Raw genomic sequence first — 23,485 nt, 5'->3', positions numbered from 1 at the left:
TCTGCCTGGACTGTCCAGGTAATTTAAGTCCATTCATTAGCATGAAAGAAATCAACACAAACATCAGACAGAGAACATCAAATACTTATATAAAACCATCTTCATTATTAGTGATATAGTAGTCCCCACTCATCCGAGGTTTAACTTTCTGCAGTTTCAGTGGCCCTTGGTCACCTGCGAGGAAGCAGGTGATCCCCAGCCTAATGTTTCGCCACAATGCCTATGTCATTCTCTTCATTTCCTCTCCCATGTAGGCATTGTATCATCACGTGTCATCACAAGAAGGGTGAGCACAATACAGTAAGATATTTTGAAAGACCACAGTCACATAACTTTTAATATAATATATTGCTATAAATGTTCTATTTCATTACTGTTGTTCATCTCTTACTGTGCCTAATTTATAATTAAACTTATCATATATGTGTGTGTGTGTGTGTGTGTGTGTGTGTGTATGAGGAAGCACAGAATACATACAGTTCAGTACTCGTGCAATTTCAGGCATCCACTGGGGGGTCTTGGAACATATCCCCCACAAACAAAGGGGGATTACTATATTTGGTAGAATATAAGGATGGCTCCTTACTCATTTGTAAGATACTAAGTACTTAAATCCAAAAGAACCTCACTATGGGGTAGCTATATATGGTATTTAAAGCACACTCACACAGGCCTTTCTTCTAATAAGCTCTAGACCAGAGGTTCCTTTTTTTTTTCCCCCTAAAGATTTACTTATTTACTTGAGAGAGAGAGAGAATGGGGGGGAGGGGCAAAGGGAGAGAAGCTTCAAGCAGACTCCCTGCTAAGTGTGAAGCCCGACTCAGGTCTCGATCTCACAACCCATGAGATCATAACCTGAGCAGAAACCAATAGTTGGATGCTCAACTGCCTGGGCCACCCAGGTGCCCATCTACACCAGAGATTCTAAATTTCTAATACTAGCAAATACTCAAAACTTGCTGAATAAATACATGATGAAAGACTAGCTAGTAATTAAATCAGGTTATAGGGAGGTAGGATTTTTTATTAGCACTCTTCTGTAATCACTAAATAGTTATGTAAATAAACAATTAAAAATCCAACAACCAAATTCAAACAACTGATGTATAGTCCAGTGGGGGAAAGAAGAGAAATAGGTGTGGGATAAATGAAAAATACTGGCCATGAGTTGACAGTTGTGAAAATTGAGTGATGGGGATGTGGAAGCCCATGATATTATTCTATTTTGGAAAAAGCTTGAAATTTTTCCTAATGAGGTTAAATTTTAAAATAGGAGGAAAATCCACGTCGCTGACTATAGGTCAGGGAGGGCAAACACATTATCACCTGTCTGGGCAATGTGAGGACCTTTCAAGTCTACAACCAGATTCAGATGGCTTTAGCTCTTTTCAAAAGCCAAGTCAGCTTCTTTAAGAAGAAAGCCCTACAGCATCAGATTGACCTTTTGTTATTGTTTGTTGCTGCTGGAAAAGCCGTGACAATGTCTATAACCAATCTGTTAAGAACAGGGCTTACCCTTCTCTGATCTAATCTACTATGATGTCTGTCTTGCACAGGGTATGTCTTCAATAGCCGCAACAGATCAATCAGGTTTGGTGCCATAGGAATACATTTTCAGGCTGTGACCTCAAGGCTCTCCAACTCAGGTTTTTAGAAGAAAATGGGAAAATCTGAGCAAGACATCTGATTTTAACTATTATCAAGGGTAGCTGCTTTTTTCTTAAATCCTGAAGTCCTGCTAATTTTGCGAAAGCCTCTATGCATATTTCTTATTGATAAACATCACACGTTAAATGCATTCGTCTACAGGATCAGTTAGGATATTTTTTTCTGTTTCAAGTTCTGGTTGGATTCAAGAAGATCCCGGGAGAAAATATTCCTTAATTCTTACCTCTTCAGTTCCCAAAGCCTGAGGCTCACTGGCAGATCTGGGCTGTTGAGAAAGCAGAGAGGAAAATGAATGTTTCTTGTTTTTTCCTTAATAAAAAGGAAAAATAACATGATACATAAGAGCTGAATAAGCAAATGAGTGTTTCTGTAAATAGAGTTTGGTGGTAATAGCTGAATAGCTCTAAGGGCAGAGGGTCTCAGAGGCTTACATTTCTAAGCCAGGACACAAACACTGTGTTAACTCTTTTTCTTTTAAGAAGCAGATGTGGGGCGCCTGGGTGGCTCAGTCGGTTAAGGCCTCTGCCTTCGGCTCAGGTCATGATCACAGGGTCCTGGGATCGAGCCCCACATCGGGCTCTTTGCTCAGCAGGGAGCCTGCTTCCTCCTCTGTTTCTCTCTCTACCTGCCTCTCTGCCTACTGTGATCTCTGTCTGTCAAATAAATAAATAAATAAGAAGCAGATGTGGAAAAAAAAAATCTCTTTGTGAACTTCCCTGGCCTGTCAGAAAACATGAAACATAAAGTAGGCTTGGAACCTAAGGGAACCAGAGTTCTTGGTGACAGAGATGCCTGAGTTAGATGACTAAGAAGAAGTTTTCTTCCCTGAACTAACCTGATTTGCTCCCAACAGGACCAAAGGGGCAGAGGCAGAACATGTTCTTGTTCTAGGAGCTATGAACAGAGCTGGATTTCCACTTGTGTGTGTCCAGCCCTTTTAGAGGGTAGATCTGGACAACTTGGGAATTATAAAAGCATCTTTAGTGTCTAACATTGTGTAGGTTGTTTAGAAGCAGAGACACGGACACCCCTGGCCACGTGATTTTGGAGAATGTTGAGTGAAATTCACTTTGGGTCCTAGAACCAAATGAATATCCATGTCTATAAAGATCTCCTGTGACTTCAGACTGCCAGGTGTGCTGGAGTCTCAGCCCAATCAATTAAATTCCCAGATGACCCGAAGGGATCATATTTTTAAAATGAGCCAAAGTTATTAGGAAAGCATTATCTCATGATTAATGAAAGCAAAGAAAAAAGCCAAGGGCCAAAACCAATCTGTTTCCAGAGAATGAACCCTAGGGATAACAATGATTAGTGGGACTTGCAAAAGAAGCCTGTTCAAGGGGGCTCGGGACCCAGCATTATTGGTGCTAGCAGCCTCCCAGGGAAATAGTTTGACTCTTTCATCAAGATCCTCAAATACATTCTCAATCATTGTCTTAGTGATAGCACTCCTTGTCTTTATTTAAAAAAAAAAAATCCAAAAGGTAGACAAAGAATTTTTGCCAAGGTGTTAGAACTAGCCTAAATACAAGTAATATAATTTATTAAGTAAAACAAAAACTCTACATAATGGACCTTTGAAACAATAGACACAAAACTTTAAATGATGAGGAAAAATACACACGATATAAAGTAATGTGAAAAAATACAAAAGTATATATAGTGTGACCTCAGTATATTTTCTAAGATATATTTTTCAAATACACTTTATATTTTCACATATAATATTCTTCTAATATATCACAAATAATATCTTCTAGTAAATGTTATAATCTTTCTGGAAAATGTTATAATCAATCTGGAAAATGATTGGAAGAAGGTACATCAAAATGTAAACAGCATATTGCTCCTTCTATCCTATAGGGATAATGGAAGTAGCAGAAATTGCTAGATATGGCCAGTATCTGCTCTGCTCTTCTAGGTTTATAATAGATTTTTAAGGTACGAATCCTACGTGTCAAGGATATCTACTTTTCCCAGCCTCCATTTCTTCAAAGTGTGTGGCTATGAGACAAAGTTCAGTGGGACCGCTGCAAAAATGATTTGTGCAACTTTTGGGCCATGCCCTCGCCTTTCCAACGTTCTCCCTTCCTGGTGGTCATAAGTGAATCCTTAGGGCAAGCCATTTCAGATCAAAAAGCAAGAGAAACAGGTTCAAACGATAGACTAACATGATAGAAAAAGCCTAGGTCCCTGGATGATCCTGGGGAACAGAGCTATGTTTCCAGCCCCGGACCCACCCACCTCTGGGTTATTAAGTGAAAGAGAAAGAACTTCTGTCATCCCACGGTGAAATCAAGCCTCTGTTACATGCAGTTCAACCAACCTAATCAACAGAGGGGACCATTTCTTTATAATTGAAGTATTTTCCAAATTTTCAATAATCACCATGAATTACTTTACCAGAAAAAAAAATTCAAGTTAAGCATGGTTTAGTAATTTTAAGAAAATTAAGATAGCAGAGAATAGAGTTCGAGCAACACTGCCTTCTGTCCATATATGAGAGAAAAAATGAAATCTACAATTTCAAGAAGTAGTTATTATATCTTCTCAAGGGCATAAATCACATACCAACTCCCTGAGTTTGTATGACCTTTTCATCACACTTCATGGCACTTTATTTCAAGGCTTCTGAAAAATAGTTTTAATACAGAAAAGTTCTTTAGCTTTAAATAAAATCTGCTTTAATATCTGCTCGAGGACTACTCTCAAAAAAATAAAACTCTAGTCAACATATTAAAATTTTCCATTGAAGAGGATACCTAGACCTCTTAAAGTAAAGTTAGAAACATTTAAAAACAGCTTCATGTGCACTAACTCATATCTTTAATTTAAGGCTATTGTTTGTCCCTCAGATAGAATCATAATGACTCACTCCTACTGTTTAAGTCCAGTGGCCCAATAACTCTGTTGATTATCCTCAAACAAACTTTTTTTTTTTTTTTTAGATTTTACTTATTTGACACAGAGAGAGGGAGGGAACACAAGCAGGGAGAGTGGAAGAGGGAGAAGCAGACTCTCCACTGAGCAGGGAGCCCGATCCGAGGCTCAATCCCAGGACTCTGGGATCATGACCTGAGCCGAATGATGACACTTAACGACTGAGCCACCCAGGTAACCCCCTCAAACAAACATTGTATTTTGATTTTACTTTCTTCTGGAATGGTGACCGATCTGTCAGAGCTCACAGAACTTCCCTCATCTGGGCCTGTATTATAAGAGGACTGTCCAAGATAAAAAAGTCACATCTACTCCATAAATTAGAGAAAAGAAACCTCGTCTCCTTGGGGATCAGCTCTGAAACCAGTGTCTACCCATAATAGAATAACACACTTTATTTTTTTTTTTGAAGAATTTATTTAGTTATTTGACAGAGAGAGATCACAAGTAGGCAGAGAGGTGGGGGGTGGGGGGAGCAGGCTCCCTGCCGAGCAGAGAGCCTGATACAGGGCTCGATCCCAGGACCCTGAGACCATGAGCTGAGCCAAAGGCAGAGGCTTAACCCACTGAGCCACCCAGGTGCCCCTAGAATAACACACTTTATAACAGATCCTTTAATCCACTATAACATTTTGCCAGTGGTATCTGGTGCCTTTTAGAAGATCATTAGAGCCCTGTGGACCTACACACAAGACACTTCCCTAGGTAGACCTTAGAGACTTATATATAATTATACATCAGATAAAGCACCTACTTCCCCTGCCTTCTCCCCAAGAGAACACCAAATGGTCCTTTTCTCTCCTGTGAATCACAACACCCGACACTAATATGGCTAACTTATATTCAATAACAAAGGCAGGATGCCAGAGTTTCCTCACTTCCCTCTTAGGATGACTATGCCAGTACATTTTCAAGAACCCCCTAAACTCTCTCTTGCAACAGGCAAATAGAAGCTCATAGTCCAAGCTCTGAATTCTCAGTTCCTCTCCCCCACTTCTCTTGACAGGAACATAAGCAAGCCAACTCAACAGGCCTAATTACCATGGTAACAACATGCACTGTGATTATGAGTGTGTTTGTTTTTTAAAATGACTCACAGATTGTTCTCCCAGAAGCCCCAGACACACCGATTTCTGGGTGGTTTATAAAAGCTATTCAAAGTTTTCTTGCAAATTTCTTGCTCCTATTAGCATAACTGCTGTGATGGAGAGAGATTCATCAAATCAAATATGCCCTTCTCCTTGAGGATGACAAAAAAACCCCACTTGGTTCCTTAACCGCTCCAAGATTAATCAATTTAAAACTTGGGTTAATAATGAAATTAATTTGAGTTTGTACACTGGAGATAATTAATCTGTCCCTAATTTAAATAATTAAGGTATTTCATAATGTTTTAGAGACCCAAATGAAATAATCAAGTGAAATAAAAGCGGCAGTGAAAAATATCAAATAAAATAGCCTAAATCTGTGGGCACACGGTCAGCCACATGCGAAGTGTTACAAAAGAAGACAGGTAAGTTTTAGTACCAAGATGTTTTTAAACCAATGTCCAAAATAAAAACATTAAACATGGGGGTGCCTGGGTGGTACAGTTAGCTAAGGGTCCCACTCTTGGTTTTGGCTCAGGTCATGATCTCATGGGTCGTGAACTGGAGCCCCTCAGTGTGGAATCCGTGTGGGATTCTCTCTCTCCCTCTGCCCCTCCACCCTGCACACAGGCATGCACACATGCTCTCTAATAAATAAATAAATCTTTAAAAGTGCAAACATGAAAGAGTCGAGACATTTGGAAAAACTTGGGACTGTTTCCATTCATTTATACAATACGAATTATTTAAGACCTTCTATGTAGCAAGTGTCATTGTTTATAACTGGAACAGGGCCACAGGGCTTAGGAATCCTAGACCATTTTCTTTTCAGAGACAAAGGCCATGGGTGTGGCTTAGTCTGTTATCTTGGAAAGATTCTTTGCTTCATAAGGCATCATTCTAGGTAAGCTCTCAATGAAAGGGACCATTTTCCAATGACAGCATTGAGCCTAGAACTCAAGAGTCCTGACTTGGGCAAGATGGTTGACTCGCTCTTAAAAAAAAAAAAAAAAAAAAAATAGGTTGGTAATTTTGTTAGGTCAGTTTTCCTCCACATGAATTGGATATAAACCTTACTTTAAAAGAAATGTAAATGGAAAATTTTAAATCTGTTTAACTTAAAACTCTATCTCCTGATGCTTACATAGAACACAACACATAACACACACACACACACACACACACACACACACAATAGTTGTTAGAAATTACGGTTTCCCAATGGCTACATATTTTATGTACTGTTACCAATAATATACTTTTCCTCTAGAGGTTGAAGGGATAACCAGAATGAATCTGTCAGGATAGGCTAGATTATACTGTATGGTAACAAACAACCCCAAAATCTTGGTGTAGAACCAAAGTTTATTTCTCACTCTCACTACATGCGCATCACAGGTCAGTGGACAGGACCCCCCCCATATTGTCTTTACCCCAAGACCCAGGCTTAAGAGTGCAGCCCCCATTTCTGTGCTTCTACCACTGCCAATTGCCCAGGACAGCAATGGCATCCTGGTTCTCAGAAGCTTCTTCCTGGAAGTGGTAAAGAGCACTTCTACCCTCATTTTACTGGCTAATACAAGAGATGTGGCTACACTTAACTAATGTGGACAGAGAAGTGTAAAGTAAGCCTATCATGAATCCAGAAGGAAAACGGGAAATATTTATGACTGAGGGCATAAATTACTGGACAAACAGTGCAAGGTTGAGTAGACACCAAAGTTAAAACATCGACAACCGTCTACCCCAGAGAAAAAGGCCACCTCGGGTGATTCCTTACTCCAAGTTCTTTGTACCTGTGACTCATGTTGGGCCAACAATCACTTCTGCTAGAATTTGATAGGAATCCCATTGATAGATTAAAGATGCTCTACTCCAGCTCTGTGGTAACAATAATAATTGAACAGCTACACTTCTAAATAGTTACTATATGTCATGCACTATGCTACATAAACATTTTAATATTATTTTCTCCTGACAATTTTGTGAGGTAGGTATTGTCATTATTATTTCCCATTTTATAGGTGATGAAACCAGGGGCATAGAAAGTAACTTGCTCAAGAGGTTCTGATTCCAAACTGGTGTTCTTTAACTACTGTGCTTGCCTGTGTATTAAGCCTATATTTGAGGATTAAGGCACAGTAAAAAACAAGTAATTTTTTTTTTACCGAGAAATTTTCACTCTACCTTTTATATTATTTTAATTAAAATCTAGGGGCTGTTCAATAGCAAGTTTTTTTTTCTTAGTGAAACCACTTTAATGTCCATCCACAGCAATGTTCCCTAAATACAACAATCATTTATGAGATTTTTTATAAGTTTTTTTTTTAGATTTTTTTTTTAAAGATTTTATTTATTTTTTTGACAGAGAGATCACAAGTAGGCAGAGAGGCAGGCAGAGAGAGAGAGAAAGAGAGAGAGAGGAGGAAGCAGGCTCCCCACCGAGCAGAGAGCCCGATGCGGGACTCAATCCCAGGACCCTGAGACCATGACCCGAGCTGAAGGCAGAGGCTCAACCCACTGAGCCACCCAGGTGCCCCTATGAGATTTTTTTTAATAAAAGCAAAGGACCAGCTCAATTCTCCAAAGAGACTCTAAAATTATAGATTATTTTTCCTATTAAATTTTTTTCACAATTTTTCTCATTTCTGTACAGATCAGAAAAACACCCTTCTTAAACAGAGTTCTATTGGCAAAGCCTAGAAATTAACTTTACTCTCTTGTTTAAAAATGCAAATATGAGTAGGAAGCACTCCATCATTTATTACAGAAAAGGTACTCCTACTATTAATCCTTAGTTTGCCCTGATGAGGAGGCAAAGAAAGCACACCTCAAGACAGGCAGTCAAAACACTGTAATGTCAGCAATTCCACTTCAAAATTCTCCCTTTCCACTATGGCTGCCTCATATATGGGGCCTCTCAAATACACCCACCACCTCCGTGGAAAGTAGGAATCATGAAGAAGAGACAACAGTGATGGAAGTGACTGCTGCCTCCAGAGTTGGAAAGTGAAAACCAATTTTCGAAATAACTCATAATCAGGAATTCCAGAGATGAGTCATTCTTCTTGTACAGGTGCTGTAATCAACAAAATACACACCTCTCGAGAGAAAACAAGCTTTCATTTAAGTCTAATAGGCGCCATACACAGAGCCCTTAACCTCTCTAGCTCCTGTCCTGGCCCAGAGTGGATTTTATTCACATCAAATTGATTTCACTGACCAGTCAGGAAAACTAAATTTTGTGTGTGTGTGTGTGTGTGTGTGTGTGTGTGTGTGTTCACAATGGAGATAATGCAAGACTAAATTAATTGTTGTCTACATTAAATGATATTCTTATTGCTTCATAGGACCTGATGTATTTTCTTCTGGAATGATATGTTTAGAAGGCCATTCTTTACTAAGTCTCGCATTAGCCATTTTGTATTTTCTTTCAGGATTCGTTCTCCAATCTACCTAGATCACCACCATGAAAAAAAAAAAGTTCTTTGTGTTTTTCAATGGGAAATGCATGGAAACACTGTCCAAGTTGTGTGATCTTGATGTTATTTAACCTTTTTGAGCCTTCATATCTTCACTTATAAACCGGGAGTAATAATGGTATCGAACTCCATGACACCATGGCCTACCTGATAATCATTAACTCCCTCTTCTTTGCTAACAGAACCAGACCTTTTCTCTGGGATCTGGTGGCTGTGCTCTCCAGAGAGGAAGGCTGCCCTCCCCACCTCACCACCCCCCCACCGCCTCAGGAGGAAGCTCTCACGTGAGCTAGTCACAGCGGTTCCATCTGCCTAGTCTCTCGAGATAAGGCATGTGCACTGTGAGGGGAATTCGGCTGGAGACAGCTTTTCTGTCACACTAATAAGAGGTACGTGAAAAGAAATGAGTCCCTTCACTGTGCCTCTAGATACTGAAATCCAGCCGCTAGTCTGAAAGCAGCCACCTCAGCATGGAGAGGGGAGAAGCCTAAGAGAGTGCACCCACCTGCTGAAGATGTCAGAACAGGGGGAAGGAAAGAATGCAGGTTGCTAAGAACAGTGCCCAGTTGTAAATAACTCTGGGGTTACCTTTCCTTCAGGACCTCTTGAGGGAAATTCCATTGTTTATGCCATTTTGGTATGGTGTTCCTTTACCAGCAGCCAAAAGTGCCCTAATAGAAAAACACTCTTCCCATCTCATAGGGTGATTTTTAAAACTCATGGCAAACAGTAATGTACATAAAGTACTCAGCACACAGCAGCACAAACAGCATGCCAGGCAAATGCCAGTTCTCAACTTGATTGCTGAAAGGTGTTGAGCTTTGCTCGTTCAACCATGAGCAAGCGCTTGACTCTGTGTGGTTTGAATGACTGCTCTGCAAGGTTTTCCTTGGTTCCCCCAAACAGAATTAAGGGCAGAAATCATTGCTTTCTCTACTTTGTTCATCTAAGAGATAATACCAAATTCCTAAGGTTATTTTAAACAATAATGTTGGCATTTAATTCAGATAACAAGCCCTGCAGTGCCGACTGTAGTGTAGAAAAATATAATTAAACAAAGCAGTCTTCCTGACTGTGTAAATCGATTTGATCTGAATAAAATTTAATCCAGACCAAGTACTCAACAGAGCCACCAAGTGTGCTGCATTTGGAGTCTGCCTAGTTTAATGCAAAAGCTGCTTTCTGGAGAGGAAAGAACTATTTCATAGATTATTATACACGTAGATGAAAAGAACATTTCCTCTGGGACTTCACCACATCCTTACATCAGGAAGGCACCTGCACCTGCCTGGGAACCCTCTCTCCCCAGATCCTCACATGGTGTTCTCCTCACCACGTGTCTCAATTCAAATGTTGCTTCCTCAGAGAGGTCTTCAGGGATTACACATTCCCATCACCACCACCATCATACGCACAATCTCCATCATTCAACCTGTTTCTATCTTCATCCATCTCCACACTTCTCACTACCACATATTTTCTTGTATTAGAACATGTTTCTGTTGATGGGGTCCACACCTGGCTATGATCTAATCAGCCTGGGCTGAGGTTGGGACCTGGGTACTTTTTTTTTTTTCCAAAGTACCCCTCAGTAATATTGAATATGCAGCCAGATCTAAAAGCCATTTGTTTATATGTTTACTGGATCTCTCCCAACACTAGAATGTGAGTTCCAAGAAAACAAAGAACTGGCCTGTTTTGTTCATCCAAGTCTCCCCAGCCCCTTGCAGGACACGTGGCACACTGCAGACATGCAGTTAAGACTTGTGGACACGCTGACCAACTGGAGTGTAATTATGTCAGCATTTGCCTGCTTCCCCTGTAGTTTCTGAGCTCCTAGAGAGCTCCTAGATATCTATCCTAGTGACAAAAATAAGTGACAAAAGAAAGTTCACTAAATAAACGAATTATAAACAAACTACATTTGTGAACTTAAATATTCACACACACACACAGACACATGCACAAAATAACAGATATGTGAAGTGAGGGGTGTGTTAATTAACTCAATAGTGAGGATCTCTTCACAATGTATACATGTACCAAATGGTCACATTGTACATTTTAAATATCTTACCATTTTGTTTGTCAATTATACCACAATAAATCTGAAATTAAAAACAAATAAACAGGTGGGGAGCCTGAGTGGCTCAGTGGGTTAAAGCCTCTGCCTTCGGCTCAGGTCCTGATCTCAGGGTCCTGGGATCAAGCCCCACATCGGGCTCTCTGTTCAGCGGGGAGCCTGCTTCCCCTTCTCTCTCTGCCTGCCTCTCTGCCTACTTGTGATCTCTGTCTGTCAAATAAATAAATAAAATCTTGGAAAAATAAATAAATAAATAAACAGGGGTGCCTGGGTGGCTCAGTGGGTTAAAGCCTTTGCCTTTGGTTCAGGTCATGATCTCAGGGTCCTGGGATCGAGCCCTGCATTGGGCTCCCTGCTTAGCAAGGAGGCTGCTTCCCCCTCTCTCTCTCTCTGCCTGCTTCTCTGCCTACTTGTGATCTCTGTCAAATAAATAAATAAAATCTTTAAAACAAACAAACAAACAAAAAAACCCCATAAAACTGTACTTGTGACAAAGATAGAACTGGGTGTGGCCACTGTCCTCAAAGAGCTGGCAGAAGGGGAAAAAATGCAGACTGCCATTATACACACTAGAATGTGCTAACTGCTGTGAAGAAAGAACAAAAGATTTCAGGGGAAGTACAGATTGTTTCTTACTGGGGAGGGTAGAGAAGAAATGCAGGAAGGCTTCATGGAAGAAGTAGCATCTACAGAACAAATGGAATTTGGCTATTCAGAGAAGTAAGACTGTGGGGTGAAGTGTGGAAGAGGAAGTAGAAAAGTTTTTCTAGGGAGAGGCAAGAACACAAACTCCAGCCTAGCTGGAGGTTAGGAGGGCCTGAACTAAGACACCAGTTATCAACATGGAAAAGAGTAGATAGTGTCAAGATATGCTCCCAATGACAGTGCAAAAAGCTATGGGATTGGCTATAACTTGGACTGTGTTTTGAGAAACACCGAAATTGAGATTTTATAAATGACGGACTGAGAGAATGGGGTGTCACTAATAGTCAGGGAATCAGGTAAGAGCTGGTTTTGAGTGGGGAAAGGCAATGGTAGCACAGATTTGGACATTTAAGTTTCATTTTCAGTGGCTTGAATGTTTGTAGGGTGCTTGATGTACAAGTTTAGAAAGCAGATGAGTGATCATGATGAAGGATCAGATTTAGAACTGACCTGCATGGTGATAATGACAGAAATCATAGAAAAGATTTGATAAAGGGAGAGGGAGAAATTAAGGGGCAGAAAATTCAAATCTTGAGAACAAACATATTTAGGGAATAGAACCTGGGAGTCAGTGGGGAAGTTAGGAGCCTCCAGAGAACTATGAAGGGTGACAGAATGTGCCACCCCAAAATATGCCTCCTTGACATAAGGATTATTTTGAGCAGGTTATTTTGGGAAACAGCAGACACAGGAGAAATTCTGAAAACAGACTAGAAGTTACTGCTTGTGTGAGGGAAATTTACATTTATAAAGGAAATCTCCACTTATAAGGGTGACTCTCTCTCCTACCTGAAAGGAAAGGATGACTAAATCACTAGACTCTAGTCAGTAGATAGGCATGAATTTAAGAGTGCATAAAAAAATCTTACTCTTATTTACCATACTTTACCTGGTCACCTTCCCATAACTGGCCTCCTCCACTTCTCCTCCTCTGTCTTTAGCTGAAGATGGTATTTCAGCCTGAATTCTAAGCCACCGCTGAGAGTTACTCACTTTTCCCTGGTTATACATGAGGTATAACATGTTAATAAACCTGTGTGCTTTTCTCTTTTTAATCTTCCTTTTGTTACAGGGTTCCCAGATGAGAACTTAGAAGGGTAGTGGGAAAACTATTTTTCTTCCCCTAAGGTTAGAGAGAGAATAAGTTAGTAGAGGTTATAAAAGTCAAGGGGAAGCTTTATTGGCGGCAGGTTTAATTTTAAATTTATATGTGTGAACTAATCACACCTGCAGGCAAAGAGGAAAGGGCCAATAAAGGGAAGGAACCAAATACGTAGGAAAGGAATAGAATTACTATCAGAACATAGTCCCCTAAATGTAAAAGGAAATGGAAAAGAGAGTGCAAGTAGAGTTTACTCATGGCTTGAGCAAAAGGCTGTGTTAATTTGACCTAGGACAACAGGGAAAGAGAATAAACGGAGACACAGAGAAATTTTAAGATGGTAAGTAATGAGGCTGAGGAAGCTTGTAATATATGCCTTCTCAGACAAACAAAAGCAAGGTCACCTGTAATAAATAAAGGTAGGACTTGGGCTTAATGGATTTACTGAAAATGCATAGGGGATAGTAAAATATGAAATTCAAAAAAAGAAGAAAAGGAGTTTTGAAGAATAGCAATGGCCCTGCTGATGTTGCAGTAGAACCCAGCTCTAGAGCTTCTTTATTAGCTCTGAATGCCAGGTGCTTGAGGAGAGGATTGGTGGGAAGGTCTGACCCTGACAACCAGGCTTGCAGGGAGACAAATAAAGGCCAAAGAAACAGGGAGGAAGGGGTCAAGGGACTGGTTTTCCCAAGCCTCTCCAGTAAGAGCTTGACTGTTTACATATATTTGCCAAGAGATAAAAGAGCTGATCCTGTCATATCTCAAACCTTGGCATACAGTGGTACCATTTCTAAGAAACATGTTATCACCAGAATTTAAGATTGAGCTCCCTCTTTTTAATGTTTAATGAAGTCCCCTAGGGATTGTCTGAACAATGACTCCCGTTAAATACAACTTATTTTCTTTAACGTAAGAGGCTGGGGGAACATTATACATCTCTAATGCTCTTACCTGAAAATCTGAATCTCAAATTCCACTGTGCCATCTTTACACTGAAATAAATTTGAATGCAGAAACTGCATACTTATATAGAATGTTAAATTTAAACATTATGGTCTTCTTTTTAAAGAAAATAATTTTGTCTTAAAATTTTAAAAATGACAAAGTGTAAAGACTTTCTCTGTCCATTTGACCTAACACGGAGGGAGGTGAAATGGAGATTGAATTGGGACGCAAGGTATTAATCATCTGTGCAACTCTAAAAAGGTAACTTAAATTCTGGGCCACTTCTATTATCCACCATGGAGAGTTTGATACATGCCAAGCTCATCCCCAGGTCTTTTTCAGTTGTACCATTCCATGAGGTCACAGGCCAGGGATTAATTCTTAACATAATTCTGTAATTCCCTTCTCCACCTGGATCTAGTAAACCCAGTAATTGTAGAAAAAACAGATTTGCAAAGTAAACAAAATGGGGTTCATTATTCAACCAACCAACACACACAAAGAGTGCATTACAAGAATTTCACATATGATCATTCAGGAGCTCTTCAAACCATTCAAGGTCAACCTCTAACCAACACCATAAATCCCAGATATTGTTTCTCTTAACAGAGTCCCCCTTCATCTTCCTGTCCAACTCCCCTCAGCCCTGGCCATATACTGCCTCACCAGTTTCAGAATCAGGGGTGAAATGTGTAGTGAGAAATGAAACCCAGAAGGATTCTCCATTTTCAAAAGTGAAATTCAGATTAGAATCCCATTACATTAGTAGAAACCTCTCTCAGAAATCTATTGTTATTTAACGATTATAGCCCCTTCTCCATAGGTTAATCCTCTCCATTATAAAGAGCTGGAAAACAATTTAGCACTTCAGATGCTCTTCCCTTTTCCTGACACTGCCAACTATTGAGTATTTCTTTCTCATCCAGCTGATGAGAAGAAACTAGAAAGACGCTGGAAGGACAATGCCACATGTGACCAGAAGTGTCACTAGTGTGACCGTCTACAATAAGGGACTGGATTTCACTATCAGGTTCTTGATATCACCAATTATCAGGAGCTATGAAGATTTTCTTACTTTTTCCTTTTGATTTTAAAAGTTACTTCTGAGAGAAGTATTTTATTTGGGCAGGGATAATACTGGTATATGCAGAAGATGAAATTCAAATATTATAATCAGGATCTTTAGGACACACTGTGTTAAGATGCATCCATTTTAAAATGTCTCCTTGAAAACAACCCAATTAAAAAATGAGCCAAGGATTTGAGTAAACATTTCTCTAAAGAAAATTTACAAATGGCCACTAGGCCTATGAAAAGATGTTCAACATCTAATCCTTAGGGAAATGCAAATGTCAAACACAAAGAAATACCAATTCATACCCCTTAGTATGGCTACTATCAAGAAAAACAAAAGTCCCTAAGAAATAACAAGTGTTGGTGAGGGTGAGGAGAAACCGGAACTCCAGTGCACTGCTATAGGATTGTAAAACGGTACGGCTACTGTGGAAAACAGTATGGTCATTCCTCAAAAAATTAAGTAGAATTACAATTTGATCCAGCAATTCAATTCTGGGTACCCAAAAAGAGTCAAGGCAGGGACTCAGACAGATAATTGTACACCCATGATCACAGCAGCATTATTTATAACGGCTAAAACGTGCAAGCAACCCTGGTGTCCAACAGATGAATGAATAAACAACACATTGCATATACACACAATGGAATATTATCCAGCCCCAAAAAAGAAGGAAATTCTGACACCTGCTATAACATGTATGAACTCTGAAGACATTACGGTTAAGTGAATGAAGCCAGGCCGGAGAAGATAGATACTACAGGATTCCACATGTATGAGGTACCTAGAGACAGAGAGTAGAATGGCGGTTGCTAGGGGTTGTGGGGAGAAGGAAATGGGGAGTTATTGTTTAGTGGGAATAGTTTCAGTTTGAGAAAATGAAAAAGATCTACAGGTGGATAAGTGGTAATGGTTATACAACAATATCAATATACTTCATGCCACAGAAGATTTATTTAAAAATAGTTAAAATGGGAAATTTTATGTTATACATATTTTACCCCAATAAAGAAAAAAAAAATGTCTCCTGGAACCTTGGCGGTGGTAGCAAAGGCGGACAACATGCTAACTTCTCCTTATGCCATCAGGGAAGGAAAATTGACATCTGAGTACCTACTAGGTACCAGGCACTCACATAGTCACACACAAAAGCAAAACCAAAACACCACAACACAAACAAAAATCAAACCTTGATTATGCACTATTCGCTTGTCTTTACAACGAAGAAACTAAAGTTTATACGTTAACGTACTGGGTCAAATAGTAAAAACCAGCGGTAGGATTCAAAGGCAGATCTGCCTGACTCTCAAAGCCCATGTTCTTTTCACTCCCCGATGTTCTTTTATTTTACCCACAGCTGTCTTTTTGAACTGGCTTTCTGCTTTGATGATAGAGTTTTTATACTTAAAAGTTAGACCTGCCTTCTGAAGTGAGCTAAAAAAGTCCGTCAACCAAATACATTCACTCCGTGCCTACCATATGAGGCCCAGGGCTGGCCACAAAATAATGGGAGTCATGTTTCCACTCAGCCATTGGCCATATGGCAGAAAAAAAAAACCATATGATTAAAATTTCAGTGTAGGTCGACTCCCCCAAAGACCCCGGAATACTCTGAGCAAAAGCATTATGTCTTTCAATATTCCATATGGCCAGAACAAGTGGAAGGAGTCTCATTTTATAGCACTGAAGCATTTTTATCTTTTTCCTAAACCTTCTACCATCACAGTTACTGATCAGCTGTTACTCACTAATGTTGTGCTTCAAGATGGAATTCAACAATTAAGGAAATGTTTTGTGTGGTGCAGAAAATAGGCAACTCTCAGCTGTTTTGTGAAAGAGAATGAGGGGTCCTTTTGACTCCCCTGTGCCTAAGGGCCAAGGTTTCATTTTCTCACTCTTGTGAAACACACAGAGGAGAATAACACAGACTGTGTACACATCCCCAAACAAAGCAGGGTGTTAGCACGATCTACTGAATATCCAGCCCGTAGACGAGTAAGGACCAAGGGGGGAGCCCCATCCTCATACAGCCTAGATTCCCAACTTTCTACTTCATTTAATGACAGGCGGCTTGATCATGGAACTCTGATTAGGGGCATTCTGGATCCAAGATCTACCCTCCATCTCCTCCGTGGAAGATTATCTTTACATATTTTATTCTTTAGGAGGGAAATGGGAGGTGCAACTGTGAAAGAAAGGGAATGACTTATCTCGCCTACAGGTTTGATTAAATTCAATGAATCCGCAAGGAAACTCCATGGTTTCCACACCAGCGATATTTTGCCCCTTAGGCACAGTACAAGTTTAATAAGTAAGCTCAAAAAAGTGACATTTTTTTTAGTGACTAAGAATTCTTATCTCTGAAAACGTGCTGCTACACCACAAATTTTGAGACACCAAATCGATTTCAGAAAGATGGCATTAAAAAAGAGGGCTTACAGCTCTTCATAATTGAGAATGGTGATAAAGGAGGAAGCATATTCACTCTCAATGGCATATGTAGGATTTTAAAACTGTATTTTAAGAATCTGAGTGTCTAAATATGACCTTTTTACTATTTTTTACTCCACTATAAGCAATTCCTTCTTTCCTTTGAAAATCCTCTAATCCTTTCATTCCAAAAATTCAAGAAAAAAAAAAAAAACCTTTTATCAATGACCATTTATTGCTCACCCACACTTTCCATTGGAGACAAAGCTTAATTTCTTAAATCATGCTTCACTAGGGTCTTAAACTCTTCCTCCTCCATATCCTGCCAAAGAAATCTCACAATGTCATTTTCCAGTCTGTTAGACCTATTTATTGGACTTTCACGTATCATTCATAAATCTGAACAAGTCATGGTTATGGGCTCTCATTAACAGGACCCATGGCTCAAGATAAGCAAAGAACAAAATTGCATTCTGATTTTACTATCTTGGCTCTGCTTACAGCGTATAGAGGTAAAGAAATAACCCTGCTCCACTTCCACATTTTGTCCCTCACTGAAGTTAATATGTGTCTTGACCTACAGATGAATAAAATCCATAGAAACATCAAATCCATACATATCTGATTCTGGACAAGTTAAACCCACCAAGCTCCTTTGAGAAAAGATGCAACTTTAGGAGGAGACCTACTGGCAAATGGGAGCGGTTTCTGAGGCTACCCTTAAAGCAGCTGCACAGAGCCCAGGGAGGAAGACACCTTTTTTTTAAATGGTAAATATTGCCCCTCGCATACGCTATTCCAGTCTTTGTTGGCAAATCCTGAGTACAAAAGGATTTAACAACAAACAAACAAAAAAAAAAAAAAAGAAGAAGAAGAAGAAGAAGGAAGAAAGAACAGAAAGAAAAAGACTAAAATCAGTCATTATACTGCAAAACAGAAGACACCTCGGTGAAATATGTAAGAAAGATAATGCAACCAACATTTTCCACCATTTACGCCCTCAAAATGAGGGGACTGCCACGCTCAGATGATGAGCCCACAGCTTCAGAGCCCCAATTCCTTTCAACTGATCCCTGCTTTTCTTCCAAGAGAACTATGCAAAGGGCTCCTTGCATGTAGCGTGCTTTCCTGACGAATCACTAAAGCTAGACACCAATGATTTTTTTCAAGGCGAATGTGCTACAAATTTGATCATTCTCAAAAGCCCTTCTAAAAGAACCCATCCTAATCCTTTTCCCCCAATCCTGAAGCCAAGTCCCTATCTTCCCTCAGAAATCTGCCCCGAAAAACCGTAGGCGGTGGTCCTTTTCTCGCTGAAAAAGGACCAAGCGGAAAAGCGTCCCCTTTACCTTGGCGCCCGCGGCTGGTCGGAGAGCGGCCGGTCTCCTGTGTGGGAGCCGAAGTGTGCAGGCGAGCCCCGGAGCAGCCCGCCCAGCCCGCCCCGCGCAGCCCGCCCCGCGCCGCCCAGCCCAGCAGTAGTAGGAGCTGCCACGGAGCGGCCGCCGCTGTGCGCTGTGCGTGTGTAGCAGCGGCGCCTGCAGCCCAGGGACTAGTCCCCACCCAGCTTTGTCTTCAGTCATCGTGCTTTCTACAGGAAGCGGCGCATCTCCCACTTCCTCCTCTTCTGGGTAGCTTTTCGCCCTTGCTTCTTTCCCTCTCACTCCAGCTCGCGCTTTCGCCTCCTCCTGCGCTGCTCACACTAGTGTGACCAAAACCCCGCTCCCCCTTTGTTCCAAGTCCCTCTGGTGCCTCTGTTCCTTCCTTCCTTCCCCCTTCTCATTCCCCTCACCTCCACGACAGCTTCCAGCCACTGCCTGTCCGTCCCCCGGCTTCCCCTCCTGCAGCCGGCTGCTTAGCCTGCACTGGCCAGCTGTGATGGTGCTGCTGCTGCTGGTTTGGGGGGGCCCACAGCCGCTGGCCAGCTTCTGGCCCTGAAATCCAGCACCAGCCTCAATGGCTGCTCCTGTCTTACGTGGTCCCCTCTCAAGGCAGCCGGCTGGGAGCCTGCAGCTTGCAGCTTCGTGCTGCAGCATTTTGCTCTGTGGCCAACATTCCGGCAGCTTCATTTCTCCAAGGTCCCACTACCACTGAGATCTTAACCCACATGCTCAGAAAGGAATGGCCCTGATTAAGCATCCTTGTGGGGCACCGGAGCCAAACCAAGTCCCACACTGCTACCTGTAGCCTAGCAGTGAAGACATATTCCCAAAAGATTCTCAGTGGTGTGAGGGAATGGGCTAGATCTGAATGGTGTGTATTCCCAGCCTAGAAAGAGATCTCTGCCTCTGCCCCCTACCTACACACTCACAGACTCACACTGGTAGGGCTCTACGGACCCTGACCATCCTCTAATCCTTTTCCCTCATTTTAGGACATGGTGTAATGTTCAGGGTAAGGGAGTCTGTCTACCAGGATTGGAATCCAAGCGGTCATACTGACCATATGAACTTGGGGAAACTAACTTCTGTGGTCTTTCACTTCCTCACCTACAAAATAGAGAGGATTATAGTCCCAGCCCACAGGAGACTGTGAGGATTAAAGAGATGTATACAAAATGCTCATAGTTCCTGGGATTTAGAAAGCATTCAGTACGTATTAGCTCCTATTATTCTTAGAGGATGTGGGAGCTCAGAGACAGCATGGGATTTTGACCATCAGCGGTCACATCAGGACCTTTCCTTGGTTTCTGGATTCCCCAAAGTTAGTACATTCACCACTATACCCCCATGATCTTGGTGACAATTTATTCAGCCTCAGTATTAATACAAGCTGCTTTGGGGGAAACTACAGATTAAACATGGCCTGGGGGCATGGGAAAATCCTTCCAGTATCCCTGCAGTGCTGTTAAGAAAACTCTCTCTAGTTTTCAGTGCACCAAAAGCTAATCCTCCCTAACCAACGGAGTTAATCCCCAGCTCCACCTTTTTTAATCCAGTCTTGCCGTAATCCTCCAGCAGGTCTTCCTAACCCACCTTGAGAGCACAGCACATTAACATGGAAGGTACAGAATTTAATTTCTATGATATGGTCTCAGACAGTCCTAGTTTACCCTGTGTTTTGATTGAATGATCCGTGAACAGAGTTTGCTTTTCTTTCTGGAAATCTTTGATCAAAAAGGACCCGTATGTCAACTCACTAACATCAGAAAATTACAAAATGGATTGTTTAAAGATTAAAAATAAAGAACTACTTTTGAATCACCAGCAAACAGAATTGTAGGAGGGGGAAAGAATGGACATATAGATTCCCACTGTGTCCTGCAACCCAATGGAAATCAGACATGAATTTCCTCCAAATCACAAATCTTCATATCAAAGGTTACCAGGAGCTTTTAAAGAAAAATTTAAATACAGTATATATGATGCAAGGCTTAAAAAAAAATTGAGAATCAGGGCACCTGGTTCACTCAGCGGTTAAGCCCCTGCCTTCAGATCAGGTCATGATCTCAGGGTCCTGGGATGGAGCCCCTCAGCAGGCCCTCTGCTCAGCAGGGAGCCTGCCTTCCCCCTCTCTCTCTCTGCCTGGCTCTCTACCTACTTGTAATCTCTTTCTCTCTCCCTGTCAAATAAATAAATAAAATCTTTAAACAACAAAAAAATGAGAATCGCAATTATTAATGACTGGAAAGATTATGGAAACAAATCTCTGGTTAATTTTAGACTAGGGGATTTTGGTGGTAACTCTGGATTCAAACAGTTCTGTCTCTTTTTTTAATCCTTTCTCTCTCTCTCTTTCTCTCCTTCTCACACACTCTCTCAACCAGTAGAGAGTGGTTCCTATATAGTGGTATTCTATATAGGAAAATCACTTTCAGACAATGAAATCTACCAGGAATTTGGCCTGCTGCCTTCTGACTAGCTCTTCCACCTCTGGCCCTTAGAAAACTCTTAGCAGGTTCACCTGGCCATTGCTGTGAACTTCCAAACAACCTCCGTTCACAGCTGAAACCAAGATTTTAAGATCTTTCTCTTTCTGTCATTAAACCCATTGCTTTCAACTGGTCCTAACTGCCTCTTTTTCTAAAGAAGAAAGAAAAATATGCAGGTGTAGCTTGGGCAAGAGAGAAGATTAATCCTGTTCAGATCTCTTAACACAAGCGTGGTAAGTACACACTAAGTCTCCAAAGTGTTCATTTCTTAGGAGATATCATTACATCTCACCATTAACCATTCGTGCCGTTAGTAACTAAATATGAGCCTATCCTCAATGCATTTTATCAATGCATAACACAAAACCTGTAGAACAGTTCAACTTTCATCAATGGCCCTATTGGTAGTCATTGATACCTTGTATTTCTTGTGTCCACCACGTAGAAGAGGTTGATGGTCATAAAGAGGCCATCGTTTTGGCCTGATATCTCTCCTGTATTACAGCATGCTCTAGCTGAATGTCCTTTGAAGTTAACCTTCCCCAAATTTTATATATTGCCCCAACCAAAGCATATTCCCCCTTCCATAGTCTCCATTTCATGTAATGAGGCATACAGACCAGTTGCCCACAGAAGGAATATAGGAACACCATCAGAACGATTTGTCTCGGTTACCCTGTGTCCAATTCAAGTTTCCTTATCCTTTTGTTCCCACCACCAAACTATCCTTTTGACCCATCCCTCCTCTCTCTTTCCTTGTCACGGCCTTATTACATAAATGCTTCGCTTTCCCCTATATGACTGCAAGACTCTGGACTTTATCCTTCTACCTCCAGTCTCTAAGCTATGTCCACTTGAAGTACAGTGCTAACATGAGCAGTTGATACTGTCACTGTACTACCGTACTTTGTCATAGCTCCCCTTCCTGTTGCCTACAGGACACATCTTAATTCCTCTGCCTGGCACCCAAGACCTTGTAGAACGTCATCCAGCTACAGTCTCACCTTATTACCCAGCCTGCTGCAATGCCACCACCACGGCACGCTTCACCAGGGACCGTGCTCTTTTCTCCTCTGCATCTTGGCATATGCTCTTCCTTTTGCCAGAAACGCCCTTTTCCCTTCCTCCATTTGGTCTGTTGGCAACCCCTACTAACCCCTTCAGGTGCAGCTTTACTCAGAAGATCACTCTGAACACACATGTAGCATTGGGCATTTCCCCCTCCAAGAATGCATGGTGCCTTGCCACTCCCTCTGTGTCAGTGTGAACTGCCTGGCTTTAATCAGCTCTTATAGATCCACCTCACCTGTGACTACTTGAGCCCCTTAAATTTAGGGCCATGTTCCATTCATCTTTGTGTGTCCCAGAGCAGCTCGCTAACAGATGTTTGTATAATAAAAAGGCATCATGTGCAGAAATTCCAGACCTGCCTTTGTATTCCTTTGGGTGCCAGGGGAGGGAAAGAAAAGGGAAAGGTCTGGGGCACCTGGGTGGCTCAGTGGGTTAAAGCCTCTGCCTTCGGCTCAGGTCATGATCTCGGGGTCCTGGGATCGAGCCCCGCATCGGGCTCTCTGCTCAGCGGGGAGCCTGCTTCCCTCTCTCTCTCTCTCTCTCTCTCTGCCTGCCTCTCTGCCTACTTGTGATCTCTCTCTCTCTGTCAAACAAATAAAATCTTTAAAAAAAAAAAAAAGAAAAAAGAAAAGGGAAAGGTCTGATACAAGAACCTGGTCATGGGATAAAAAACAATAATCCCTCGATTTTTTTGCAAGTTGCAGAAAAGCATTGTACCCGAGCACCAAATTCTGTATTTTTATTATATAGGTGAATCCTGGTTCTATGTCTGGAATTGCTTATAAAGAAGCACAATCTGGCAATAAAAAGTAATTTTAAAAAGTAGATTTTAAAAAGAAATTAAAAAAAAAAAAAAAGGAAAGAAAGCTGTCCTTTACTTGCATTTCTGGATGAACTTTAAAGAGACTAATTTATAAGCCAGAAACACTTTTCACATTCCCTCCTGCACACTCCAGTTTTTGCCACCTCGCAGCTGTCCCAGAGGCTCTCACATGCCAGATCCCCAAACTCTTCTCCAATCTCTT

The 23,485-nt window shown here is 41.1% G+C and overlaps 1 protein-coding gene across 2 annotated transcripts in view; it reads right to left on the bottom strand.

Annotated features, from left to right (window-relative positions):
* LOC111159618 (G protein subunit gamma 2) overlaps positions 1-18,953 on the bottom strand; it is a 113,118-nt gene extending 94,165 nt beyond the window's left edge. For both annotated transcript variants that reach the window (XM_022522157.1, XM_022522174.1), the window contains exons 1-2: positions 18,871-18,953; positions 1,892-1,933 (exon numbers count right to left, since the gene is read on the bottom strand). The gene's annotated coding sequence lies outside the window, so the exon portion shown is untranslated. The remainder of the gene's footprint in view (positions 1-1,891; positions 1,934-18,870) is intronic.
* Between the last annotated feature and the right edge of the window lie 4,532 nt (positions 18,954-23,485).

Source organism: Enhydra lutris, unplaced genomic scaffold (assembly GCF_002288905.1).
Source record: "Enhydra lutris kenyoni isolate GAN:26980312 unplaced genomic scaffold, ASM228890v2 scaffoldscaffold4, whole genome shotgun sequence".
Lineage (NCBI taxonomy): Eukaryota > Metazoa > Chordata > Mammalia > Carnivora > Mustelidae > Enhydra > Enhydra lutris.
Note: the sequence above shows the minus strand (reverse complement) of the source record. Positions and strands in the feature narration are given on the sequence as shown.